This window comes from Desmodus rotundus, chromosome 9 (assembly GCF_022682495.2).
Source record: "Desmodus rotundus isolate HL8 chromosome 9, HLdesRot8A.1, whole genome shotgun sequence".
NCBI lineage: Eukaryota > Metazoa > Chordata > Mammalia > Chiroptera > Phyllostomidae > Desmodus > Desmodus rotundus.
In genome coordinates, this window is record NC_071395.1 from 23214137 (window position 1) to 23226938 (window position 12802).

At 38.1% G+C, this 12802-nt stretch overlaps 1 non-coding gene across 1 annotated transcript; it reads left to right on the forward strand.

Moving 5' to 3' along the window:
• The first annotated feature begins 12107 nt into the window (after positions 1–12107).
• On the forward strand, positions 12108–12214 carry LOC112312713 (U6 spliceosomal RNA). The gene has a single exon (XR_002975603.2). It is a non-coding gene; the product is annotated as a U6 spliceosomal RNA (small nuclear RNA).
• Positions 12215–12802: the final 588 nt, after the last annotated feature.

A 12802-nucleotide genomic window follows, 5' to 3' on the forward strand; every position in this document is an offset into this window, starting at 1 on the left:
AAGTGGTTGGTGATTCTGAAGCTGCTTTTTCGGTTACAATAAAACATTTCAGACAACGATCCCTAGAAATTACAGAATGACAATGCAGCTTGGCTGCTGGTGAAACAAACAATGAAGAGCCTGCAGGCAAGGCGAGGAGGGAGCTTTCAATTAATCAGCACGTTTATGTTAGTGTGCTTGACACTCCCACCGCTTCCTGTGGCCAGAGCCTATTATTGATATTTCTATGGGTGATACATCTTCCAAGACCCTGCTTCTTTCTTTCTTTCTTTGTTGTCTTGGATATTCAGGACAGGGTTTTTATTTAGCTCTGGCTGATTCCCACATAAATCTTTTTGCAAGAAAACTCCGATAAAAGGGATAAACCAATAGATTCTTACTAAAATACAAAAAAAAAAAACCAAACTATGGGCAGCATGGAAACAGATTTGATCATAAAACCAGGAGCACACCACGTCAGGACTAAAGCATACTTACACATTAAATGAGAACATTATGAATAAGTTCACAGAAAATAGAGCTATCGCAATAATGGAAATGGAAACCAGCCCTGATCGAATTTGACACTTAGGAGTATCCTTCACCCTTCATCATCCAGGGAAATAGGAAAGAACGAAATTACAAATAGAGGTGTTCTTTTCAGCACCTCTAGATTTTCCCTTTTTGCCTAGAGATGTACTCCCTTTTCATTCTAATTATTGGGTTATGGTCCAAACAAAAAAAATGACTTTTCTGAAATAAGGGCAGATTTTAGCTCTTCAACCAAGAGCAACAGTCAACTCTATTTAACACTTAACATCTGTCAAGTGCCTTACATATTTTATTTCCTTTAATCTTCATATAGTTTCATAAAATAGGCAATATTATGCTCCCCATTCCATAGGGGGAGAAACTGAGGCTCAGAGAAAGTGAGTATTTGCTCCCAGCAACCCAGTCAGAAGTCGGTCCCAGGAGCCTGATTCCAGAAGCCGCAGTTAAGCCCTACATCGCAGAGGATGACAAATGCCCTCCCATCAGCGGAGAGTTCCAGGAGACCACACAGGACTCCCCGGCAGTTCTGAACGAGCATCAAAGGCACTGCTTTAATAACAATCACGAGGACAGTGCCTAGACAGCATCCTTAACATCTGGGAGAAATTTCGACAGATTTTGGAAGCACATAATTTATTCCCAGAAATGTTATCCAGGCAGTCTATCAGAGCAGATGAAGGATCAGAAAGTTTTCTAGAAGTCTAAAGCAATGGCAAGACTTTCAATTACAAAAGCTTCTAAAAGCTTAATGTCTTACCCGCGATTCTGCCTTGATCCTCCTAGGCGACAGTCTCATGTCCCTTGTCACTGCAATTTTCACATTAGATACCATTTGTTTAGGTCTCCCTTCTCTCTATTAAATTTTGAAAACAAATAAAGTAAGGAACATAAATTCTTACATCTCTACTACCTGGCACAGAATCTAGAATATAGCAGAAAAGAATAACTATTTCTAGAATCCAGGATTAAGCAATAACATAACAGTGCTTAAATTAAGCACTAGAACGTGTTAGGTGCAATAGAGGATAATTTTTGTATGTTATCGCACTTATTCCTCACAAGAATTCAATGAGGTGAAATGTATTAGCCTTATCTTTAAGCATATAATTATAGGCTCAGGTTTAACAACAAATAAGTAGCTCAGAGTCATATGGTGAAGTTAGAATTCAAACTCAGCGCTGTCTGATTCTGGTGACTTCCCTCTCAAAATCTCTACTGCCCTGTTTTCATGCCTTAAAATTAGTAACTTTTATTTAAAAAGGTGAGTCTTATTTAACTAGTAGATTCTCTTTTTCATATAACATTATGATAATTTTCACTGTTTAGGCTAGTATGTGTAAATATTCCTTTTGAAATATCTTTAGTTTTCCAGATAGATGAGTCCTTCAGAGTTAGACCCTTCAGCCCCATTGGAGCCCTCTTCCATCCCCACATGCAGAGGAACGGATAATGGCTGTTCGCGCTGGAAGGCCAAGACCGAAGGGCTGAGTAGTGAGAGCGAGTTCCTGCTGCTTGTGTATTGGATATTAAAATATAATGGCAGTGGAGTCGCAGAAAACATAAATTATTCTTCTGAAATATAGTCACTTCATTTTTAATAGTTCTGATTGTCCTTAATATAATCCCTGTCTATTTAAGGAAACAGATTGATTGGAGCAAAAGAACACTCCAGTCCAAGAGAAGAAGAAAATGAAAGCTTTTAATCATTTGGAAGGCTGCAAATACAATTACAGATGCTGTAGGTGTGGTTCCATCCAGGATTCGCTGTTTTTATTAAACTTAAGTTTTCTATACAGTATGCGTCTGTACTTCGTTTTTAATGAGAAAGTAAAGGAGCATTGCCAGAGCTGTGGGAACAATTTCACACATCAAGCAAGAGCTTGGGAGAAACATCCAACCATGTGTGTGTATGAGTATATATATCCCACTTATTCTGGAATTTTTCCAAAACTTTTAAAAACTTTTAAACAGTTCTCTCTAAGGTGACAAAATGCAAAATAATTTTAAAGAAAATGCTTACCAAGAATTGCTTCCATAGCAATTCATGGATTCTGGGGTTAAAATATTTCTATAAATAAAATCAATGAAATTATGATACTGTCTAACCATTAGGCCAAGATTCAGCAAGAGCTGCTGGGGTTTTTTTCCCCCTATTATCCCTTTTACTTCCTGCTCAAACTATTACACAAAAAAGTATAAGAAAACTAAGTACAGTTCTTAATTAGAAAGGACAGAATTAGAATGGCAATTAGCTAGGCAGAAAATGAAACCATTTATTCTGGGAGATAGTGAATCACCCGTGACTGGGGATAGAGACGCAGGGAGTTGACATCCACTGGTCAGGATACAGTGGAATATTAAGCACCAGGTCATAATTAAAGTCTTCTTTCCAAACCTGAGAATCTGTGATTCTAACATTTATTTGTGCTCATGGCTTGTACTTACCTGCTGTGAAGTCCTTCTACTACCCTCTCTTCTCTTCGCTTTTTAAGAGCAGGGTTCACAGTCAGGCCTTTGACTCCTGCCTGTCTGGAAACCACACCTCTGGGTCCAGGAGCATCTCTGTCCAGAAGGCAGTTTAAAATGGGACAGAGTAAAACTATGTCTGTGCTCGTTCTCAGAATTCTGTCCAGAGTTTCCCTGCCCTGCTCCTCCTTCAGTCCTGACCCACTTATCTATCTGTAAACACAGCTACTGAGAGGTGGGTTGGGATTTAAACCAAGCTCTGGCTCTAAATCTTACGTTTCTATTGCACCACACATCATCCGTTATCCTAGATGTTGAGCAGCTGAGCAGGGGAATATCAGCTTGTTGCTGCTTGTGCTCTGGCTCTGCTCGCAGCATGACAAAGTTGCCTAGGCTGGAGCGTGAAAGGGTCAGGGCCATGGTCAGTCCAGACTTTCACAGCTGATAAGATTCTAGAGCCCGTCACCCAGGCTGTTATCATTGATGTCTCCAGCGTGTCAACTGTCTCCTTTCAAAGAAGTGGAACTATGTTCCGCCTGATTCACACCCCACACTTGGGAACCACTGGCTGCAGGATTATCTTGGTGTGCCCCAGCTGAATCGGGGAAGTCACAGAATTATTGAATTAAACATAGAAAGTGTCTTGGAAATCTTTGAATTTATAATTCATTTTTTAGAGATGGGGGAATGGAGGTTCAGCAGAGTCTAAGTGGCACCATCTAGCTGATGCCACTGCTGGGACTAGGGCTCCAGCCTGCCCTTTCTGCCACATAGTCCTTCACACACTGTGGAGGGAACTGAAGGTGAGCAGCTCTCTGTGTGTGTCGGGGGAAGGAACACAGGTGCTGACTTTTCCACCGAAGTCAAAGACCAGCAATAGCAATAAAATAAGCTATTAATAGACTTCTCACAAAAGCCGGCCAGAGAAAAGTGCTCCAAACAATGCTTAAAGCAGGTAAGATCAAAGAGCAGAGATAAGAGGGAAAAAAATGTAAATTTAGAGTGCAGTTGACCCTGAAACAACTTGAGTTTGAACTGCGCGGGTCCACTTCTATGCAGAAACTTCTCAATAAATACCTACAGTACCGTGAGTGTATTTTCTCTTTCTTATGACTTTCTCAATAACACTTTCTTTTCTCTAGCTTCCTTTATTGGAAGAATATAGTGTATAATACATATGACATACAAAATATGTGTTAACCAACTGTTTATGTGATCAGTAAGGCTTCTGGTCAATAGTAGGCTATTAGTAGTTAAGTTTGGGGGGAGTCAGAAGTTACACACAGAGTTTCAGCTGTGGCGGGTGCTCTTAAGCTCTCCACTGTTCAAGGGTCAACTGCATATAGAATTTGGAACACCTGTTCTGACTTCAGTAGGCACATTCTCAAGTATTAATTCTACTTCTCAAAACATGTTTTAATGGATTTCTCAAATACTTTTCCTTGCCAGCACATTTACCTAAAAAAATAGGATAAAATCTGGCTGTTAGGCAAATGAGGATATAAGTTAGCTAAGGCTGGAAATACCTTAAGCAGTGCTAAATATGGCAGCAAGAGTTTGACGTAAGCCGATTATTCAAAAACAGGTCTTTTCCTGTTAAAATTTCAGCCCCAAGTAAAAATTTGAGCCAATAGTACAGGTAGAAAGGCATCTAATTATGAAAAAAATTGAAGGCATTTTTCTAAGGTTTCAAACAAACTTTTATGACATAAAACTATACCCACACATTGCACCGATGTCAAATTTCTCCTTTTGTGATAGTCTGATAATTATGTAAGATGTTGCTGTTGGAGAGCACTTGGTGAAAGGCAACTCCTTATGAATCTGTAATTACTTTCAAATAAAAAGTAAAGAAGACTACCTTTGGAGGGAGTTAACCAATAAAATAATGTACACTTATTGCACATCATTTCATAAACTATCAACATAAATGTTCAATTGTTATTATGTTGTGTGAAGTTCATCTCTTGCTTCTGCTGTTACATGTTTACGTTTTTAGCCCAAGTTAAGCACTATCATAAATACAAGGTAGACTCATTTCCAATATCAGCATCACAGGGAACTCACTGAGTGCCAATATATTCTTCCATTAATTCAGGCTGTTATTTGTACCACTTAGGTACCTGAAACTTCTCATTGGTTCATATTTTACTTTGGCTAATATCCATTCAAAAAAGGATGTTAATCTCAAAGCACAGAAGACAGTCTTCTGCCTTGGTTCATTGAAGGATTACTGATGTTGGTAAAGTATTTTTCAATGTTATATGTTGTGACCAAATTCTGTGCTTAATTGAGATGGCAAAAAACCTGATTTAAGACATTTTTAATGTTATTAAATATAGCCTAAGTGGATCATGATTCCTGCCTCACACCCATGACGTTCAGTTGTTTAAGGACATTCATATGTGCCTATGGAATGTTGGAGTTGGGAAAGACAGTAAGGGTCATATAACCCACACAACACACTTCACAGATGATGAACCTCAGGCTTAGTAACTTCACATGATTGCTTGCTAAGTCCACCAGTTATAACTGAGAAACCTGGGACATCTTGATCACTATAAACAATCAATAGCTAAATTTTGTTTTTCTGAATTCAAAATAACTTCCACTACCTCACAGCAATGAAACTTGGGGCAAGTGATATACTATCTCTGTGCCTCCTTGTCTGTATATGTAACAGTGCAGTCACTGATGTCTTTCTGAGGTTTGATACTTTGAATTGTAGATATGCTAGACTTTAGTTGAGGTGAATTTATACTTGTAATTTTAGATGTTCTTTTTAAAATTAAATTGATGAAATGTATTGGGGTGGCATCGGTTAATAAGATGTACAGATTTCATGTGTTCATTTCTGTGATGTGTCATCTGTGTACTGCACTGTGCATCCATCACCATGTATTTGACCTCTTTATACTGTACACCCCCTACTCCCCTCCCTCTGGTAACCACCATACTGTTGTCTGTGTCTGTGAGCTTTTGTTCATTTTTCTCGCTTGTTTATTTGTTGCTTTCAGTTTCATGTCCCACATATAAGTGAAATCATATGGCCCTTAACTTTTTCTGTCTGACTTATTTTGCTTAGCATGATATTCTCAAGGTCCATCCATGTTGTCTCAAATGGCAGTATTTCATCTTTTCTATGGCTGAGTAGTGTTCCTTGTATATGTGTACCACATCCTCTTTATCTAATCATCAGTCTGGTTGTTTCTATGTCTCAGTCACCACGAATAACGCTATAATGGCATAGAGGTGCATATCGAGTATCTTTGTAAATAAATGTTTCAAATTTGGGGGGTAAATACCCAGAAGCGGGGTTGCTGGGTCATATGGTAACTCTATTCTTAATTTTTGGGGGAAGTGCCATACTTTTTTCCATAGTGGCTATGCCAGTTTATATACCTACCAGCAGTGAATGAGAGTTCTTTTTTCTTTACAACTTTTCCAACACTTGTTATTACCCGTCTTGTTGATAATAGACATTCTAACAAGTGTGCAGTGGTTACTCATTGTAGTTTTCATTTGCATTTTCCTAATAGCTAAGGAAATTGAGCATCTTTTCATATATCTGTTGGCCATTTGTATGTCTTCTTGAGAGAAGTATCTGCTCAGGTCCTCTGCCCATTTTTTAATTGGACTGTTTGATGATAAGCTGTGTGAGTTCTTTATGTATTTTATATATTAACCTTTTGTCTGTTTGAATTGAACCTTAAACTTGATAGGCAAAGACAGAAAAGAAGGCATTACAAGCAAAAAAAAACCCTTCACAAATAAAGGTATGGTGACAGAACAGTTCTGTTAGGTATTGCCAAGAAATATAGCAGGTTCAACAGTAGAGTTTGTAGAAAGATAGGACAAACATGTTTGTGTAAATATTTTAGTGTAAGCATTTTTCAAGAGAGAGAAACAGTCCATAGGTGTTTTCAGAAATCTCACTGGAGTCTCCAATCTCACGATGTTAATTAAGGAGGTTGGCTTACTGGACACTAGTTTTTGTTTCTGGGACTACGTAATGTTTATCCATGGTCTTGGTCTTTTATACTTTGAATCATTTGGAGAAGAAAGACACTCTGCCTTAATTATAGTTAAAAAAAGAACACTCATTAAACAGAGTACCGTATTTTTCAGACTATAAAACACACCAGACCATAAGACACACCTAGGTTTTAGAGGAGGAAATAGGAAAAAAAACCTCTCCACTGCCACTGACCACCCCCTCCCCTGTGCAAGCCAGGTAAAGCTACATTTGGACTATAAGACGCACCCCCATTTTCCTCCCAAATTTGGGGGGAAAACATGCATCCTATAGTCTGAAAAATATGGTAATAATGGATGTCTCTCATTCACAACTTATTTGTTTCCATCCAGAAAAGAGTATTTTTCTCCTTTTCACTGATTTTAGCTTTTGAATGTAAGTCTAGGCATTCATATGCAGTGGATTGAATATATCCACTAACTCTTTTAAATTAACCTCTTCTTGACCTTACTATGCGATGTATAAATTTTGTTCCAGACCTCTAATACAAATTACCTCTTAAAGGGCATGCGTAAATACTCCAGCTGTATACCCAGAGTATTATTTCATACCTAGATCAATGAATCCAAATAGCAGGTTTCTAAACAAAGACGCATAGTGCCTCAGATTTCTATTCTGAAGTCTGTTAACTCTTACAGGTGTTCAGGAATTGTTTATTTTCCACTAGGGATATTTTAACTAGTAATGGTATCTTGCCATGGTTCTCCTGGGTGTGAACCATGACCTAATGGCATGAAGCCTGGTTTCTCAGTCACGGAAAACACAGTTTAGAAATGCTGGTATTGATCTGTTCTTGTCATGCATGCTCTGGCATACCAGTCAGATCTCTCCTGCAGGACTCAAACACTCGTTCCCTTCAGCTGTTGGCAGCTGGCTGATTATAAGTTTTGCCCTTGATAATGAGAACTCTCCCAGCCATGCTGCACCCATTGTGCAAGAAGTCCACAGGCAAAAGGCCATGCCTATTTGGAGCTCATGCCCACCCTTCTATACCACTCCATGGCTACTCAGGACCTTGAAATCCCTCTCCAAAGACACCCAAGCTTGCTTCCTTAGTAGAAACTAGTATTTTTTTCTTATTCAGTATAATTTCCCAAAGATTCATCCAGGAAGTTTTATGTATCGATGGTTCATTAAATTTTAGTACAGAGTAGTATTATCTAATATGAAGTATTCCAGTTTGTTTAACCATGCATCTGTTTTAGGATGAGTTGTTTCCTGTTTGAGGTTATCATTAATAAAGTTACTGTGAACATCTGTGTATAGGTTTTTCCATGAATATAAATGTCCATTTTTCTGGAACAAATGCCCAAGAGTGCACATGGAGGATGGCATAGTAATTACACGTTTAGTTTTATAAGAAACTGCGAGTCGTTTTCTAGACTGGCTGTACCATATGACATTCACATCAGCATGCACGAGTGATCCAGTTTCTCTGCATTCTCGCCAGCAGTGGGTGTCACTATTTTTATTTTCGCTATCCTGATACAAGTGTAGTAATTATCATATCATGGTTTTAATTTGCATTTTTCTAATGGCTAATGAAGCTGAACATCTTTTCACATAATTGTTTGCCATCTGTATATCTTCTTTGGCAAAATGTCTGTTCATGTCTTTCGCCCATTTTCTAATTGGATTATTTGGTTCTTTTACTGTTGACTCTTGAGAGTTCTTTATGCATTATTCTGGATATTAGTCCTTGCAGATATGTGGTCTGCAAATACTTTTCCCAATCTGTAGTTCATCTTTTCTGTCCTCTTAGGAAGGTCTTTTACAGAGTAAAAGTATTCAAATTTGATGAGCTCCAATATAACAATTTTTCCTTTCATAAGTTGTGCTTTCAGTGTCACGTCCAAGAGTTCTTTGCCTGGAATTTGAAGATTTTCTCTTATATTTTTCTCAAGTGATTTATAGTTTTACATTTTATATTTAATATGTATGATCTATTTTGAGTTAGTTTTTTACATAAAGTGTGAGGTTTCAGTTGATGTCCTTTTTTTTTTTTTTTACTCTCCTTCCTCCACTGAATTCCCTTTTTCAAAGATAAGATGGGCATATCTGTATGGGCTCATTTATGGGCTCTCTGTCCTGTTTCATTTATCTAGATGTCTATCTCTTCACCAATACCACACTGCATTGATTAATGCAGCTGTCTGGTAAACCGTGAATGTAAGATACAGATATTCCCCCAATTTTATTCTTCTTTTTCAAGAATGAATTAGTTATGCTAGGTCTGTAACTTCCAATATAAACCTTAGAATGTTCATTTATATTATTACATATTTTTACATGCTGAGAATTTTCATTTAAAAGTTAAATGTGAAGAATAAAATTTTCCTTTTCTTTTTCTTTTTTATAGTTACTATGAGTTAATAGAAGATAATATTGCAACTAACAATTGCAAGCACCTTTATTAAAAATAAAATATGTGCTATTATTACAATAAACCTGCCATTAGGAATAGAGCATTTGGGACCATAGAAAGTTTTGGTAATATCTTACGTGCATTGCCTCTTGGCTGAGAACGATTGGAACCAGAAAAGACTTACCATGGGACCTTGCTATGCCCACGTGTGCATCATGCTTAGAAAAGCACAGCAAAACTCAGTAAAAGAACATAGTTATTTGAAACTTTCATTGTTCTATTTCAGTGGTTTTGTGAGAGGAATGATGTCATGTAAGCTATCCTGCCTTTTCTTGACCTTCAGTGAAGAATAAACTCTCTAGCCTGTCCTTGAGATAAGATAGCTCTGGGTTTTCTGTTTTTTCGTTGCCACAATACTGTGTCCTCAAGCCTGGAGAGCAATTCAACAATGCTTTAAAAAAAAAAAAATCACATCCCAAGTATATCTCTTCCAAACAATTTATCTGCCTGATTCTTTTTTTTTTTTTAAAGATTTTATTTACTTGTTTTTAGAGAGTGGAAGGGAGTGAGAAAGAGAGGAAGGGAAACATCAATGTGTGGTTGCCTCTGGAGTGCCCTCTACTGGGGATCTGGCCCGAAATCCAGACATGTGCCCTGACTGGGAATTGAACCGGTGACCCTTTAGTTCATATTCCAGTGCTCATCCACCTAGCCACACCAGCCAGGGCTGCCTGATTCTTTTTAATCTCGTTGATGAATGAACCCTGGTTAGATCCTGTGGTAGATGATTTTGGCGGTTTCCTCTCAGCCCATGGCCACATTTCCTTGACAGCTGTCATGTCTTTCATGTGCAGCCTTACTCTTCCCACTTTTAACCCTAAGGCTGGCCATAGGTGGATAGACTAGAGATGGATGCTTGACCTTAGCTCTTTCTAATCTATTGTATCTCCCAGGAGTTTGGAATCTGAAATAGAACATGCTAGTCATCTTGAGGGCATGGCGACCCGGCAGCCGAGGCTGTCACTGTGTGGAAGTCATTTTTAGCCAACGCTCTTGGACTCTACATAGCCAATTTTCCATGTGGCCAAAGATAATACTGAGCTTGTATTTTGCCAATGGAAAAAATGCATTGAAATGTAGGCTAAGCCAGGGGTATGTTTCATAAGTATAAATGTGCCTCTAAAAATGAGGAGAAATGAGAAAGATTTCTTTGAACATGTGAACATGAAGAAGGAGAAATTATTTCTGGCAAAAATACCCTAAGGATATGTTTCCAAATTGAGAAGTGTGGGTGGTTTCCTAGGAGCAAAATGTACTATATGATGGGATGTTTTGGTTGTTTTTGTGCTGTTTTCTCCAAAAGATGTCTCTAGTTGTTGTGCATTATATAGGAAGCTGTAGTAAGTAGACTCAGATAGGCTTTTGGTGTCCTCTTCTGATTTTATCCTGCCGTATCCTCCACATTGTACCTTGTCACTGTTATCTTTCTTTTTTTTTTTAAGTGACACTTCAGTCAGGAGTGGATCTACCAAACACAAGCTACATCCATCTGTAGGAGAGGAAGTGGTGTGAGAGGCTGCCCTGTGGCCTTCTAATGTACATAATATTCAACAGTGCTTATTTCAAAAAAAATTATGATGTAAGACACAAACAAAGCTTTTAAATTTTTTTTGACTATTCAGAGGAAGACATATAATTCTCTAGAAAGTTAGGAGAAAGAATTAGTTCATTTTATAGTCCAGAAGCTGAATCGAGCCTCACAGAGGAGGGGATGCTGCTGCTTCTGAATGGTCTCACAGCTCTTATTTCTGTCCTTTAACACAAGGAACACGGATAGGGATTTGGGGTGGGAGGTGAGGCCAGGGTCATTGTTTCTGGTTTTGATTTGAAACTTTTGATTTGGTGTCCTGTATTTTTTAAGTCCCTTCATTTTCTGAAATTTGTATTCCCTCCCTCCTATTCTGCATCTCCCACACCCTCTCCTGTACACATGGGGAGCTGACTTCCAAGCGAATATCCTCTGCTTTGTAACCCATCACAAGAAAACCCAAGGACAAATATTGCCCTCCGTTTTTCACAATCAAGGCTTATTAATTGCATGTGTTTTCATTTCAAACTTTTACAATCTTTCCCTTTTGTCCTTCACACAGTTGGTTTCATAAGACGGGGATTGTTTCTGCATTATAAGGAAAAAATGAAACTATTAGCTGGTTGATTACTGCAGACAATGCCAAACAGTTCAATTTCCCCCAAAATTGAATATATATTTTTAAAATATTGAATCTGTTTTCATTTTTCTTAATGCTGGAAAAGATCAGAATTTCCCTGAAAGAAAAAATCTACATATTCATCTTGCATCAAACCCCTTTTGAAATGAACACAATTCCTACTTAGGTCGTGTACCAGATTTGGGTTCACTTGATAAAGATGTAAGAGTAAAAAGAAATTAGATGCCATTCTTTACCATTACAGGTAGATTTATGTCAGGAGAATAACAAAAGCTTCTGTTCATTGAGGATCATAACAGATAATGCTTATTGAACATTTCTATATGCCGACTCTCTTTTAAATGCTTAACCAGTAATATCTCATTTAGTTTTCACAGAAATCCCACATGGTATGTTATCCTCAAGTTATCATTTTAATTGTCTTCATGAGATGATTGAAGTACAGAGAGCACAAGACAGTTGTTTAAGATCACAGAGCCCAGTGCTGGCTTCAGCAGTACATGCACTAAAATTTGAACAATACAGAGAAGATTAGCATGGCCCCTGCGTAAGGATGACATGCAAATTCATGAAGGGCTCCATATTTTAACCTAAGTGCCCATCAATCAATGAGTGGGTAATAAAACTATGGTACATTTACACAATGGAATACTGTGCAGCAGTAAGAAAGAAGGAGCTCCTACCCTTCACCATGGCATGGATGGAACTGGAGAACATTATCCTCAGTGAAATAAGCCAGGCAGTGAAAGACATATACCATATGATCTCACTTATAAGTGGAACCTAAGCAACATAACAGACAAGCAAGCAAAATATAACCAGAGACATTGAAATAAAGAAAAAACTGACAGTAACCAAAGGGGAAGGGGCAGTAGAATAATGGGGGAAAATAGGGGAAGGGCCATCAAGGAACATGGACAAAGGACACGTGGACAAAGCCAAAGGGGGTAGGTTCAAGAGTGGGAGGCAGGGTGTGTATGTTGAGGGGAAAATGGAAACAGCTGTACTTGAACAACAATAAAAAATAATTTTAAAAAGTCACACAGCCCCGAGGGGCTGAACAGAATTAAATATACAGTGTATTCCAGAAAATGTGCCTCTAACCTAAATTCCACACCGCCTTTCAGCAGTCTGAGGAATGCATAAATAATTGAAACTATCTCTTTTAAGCAAGTA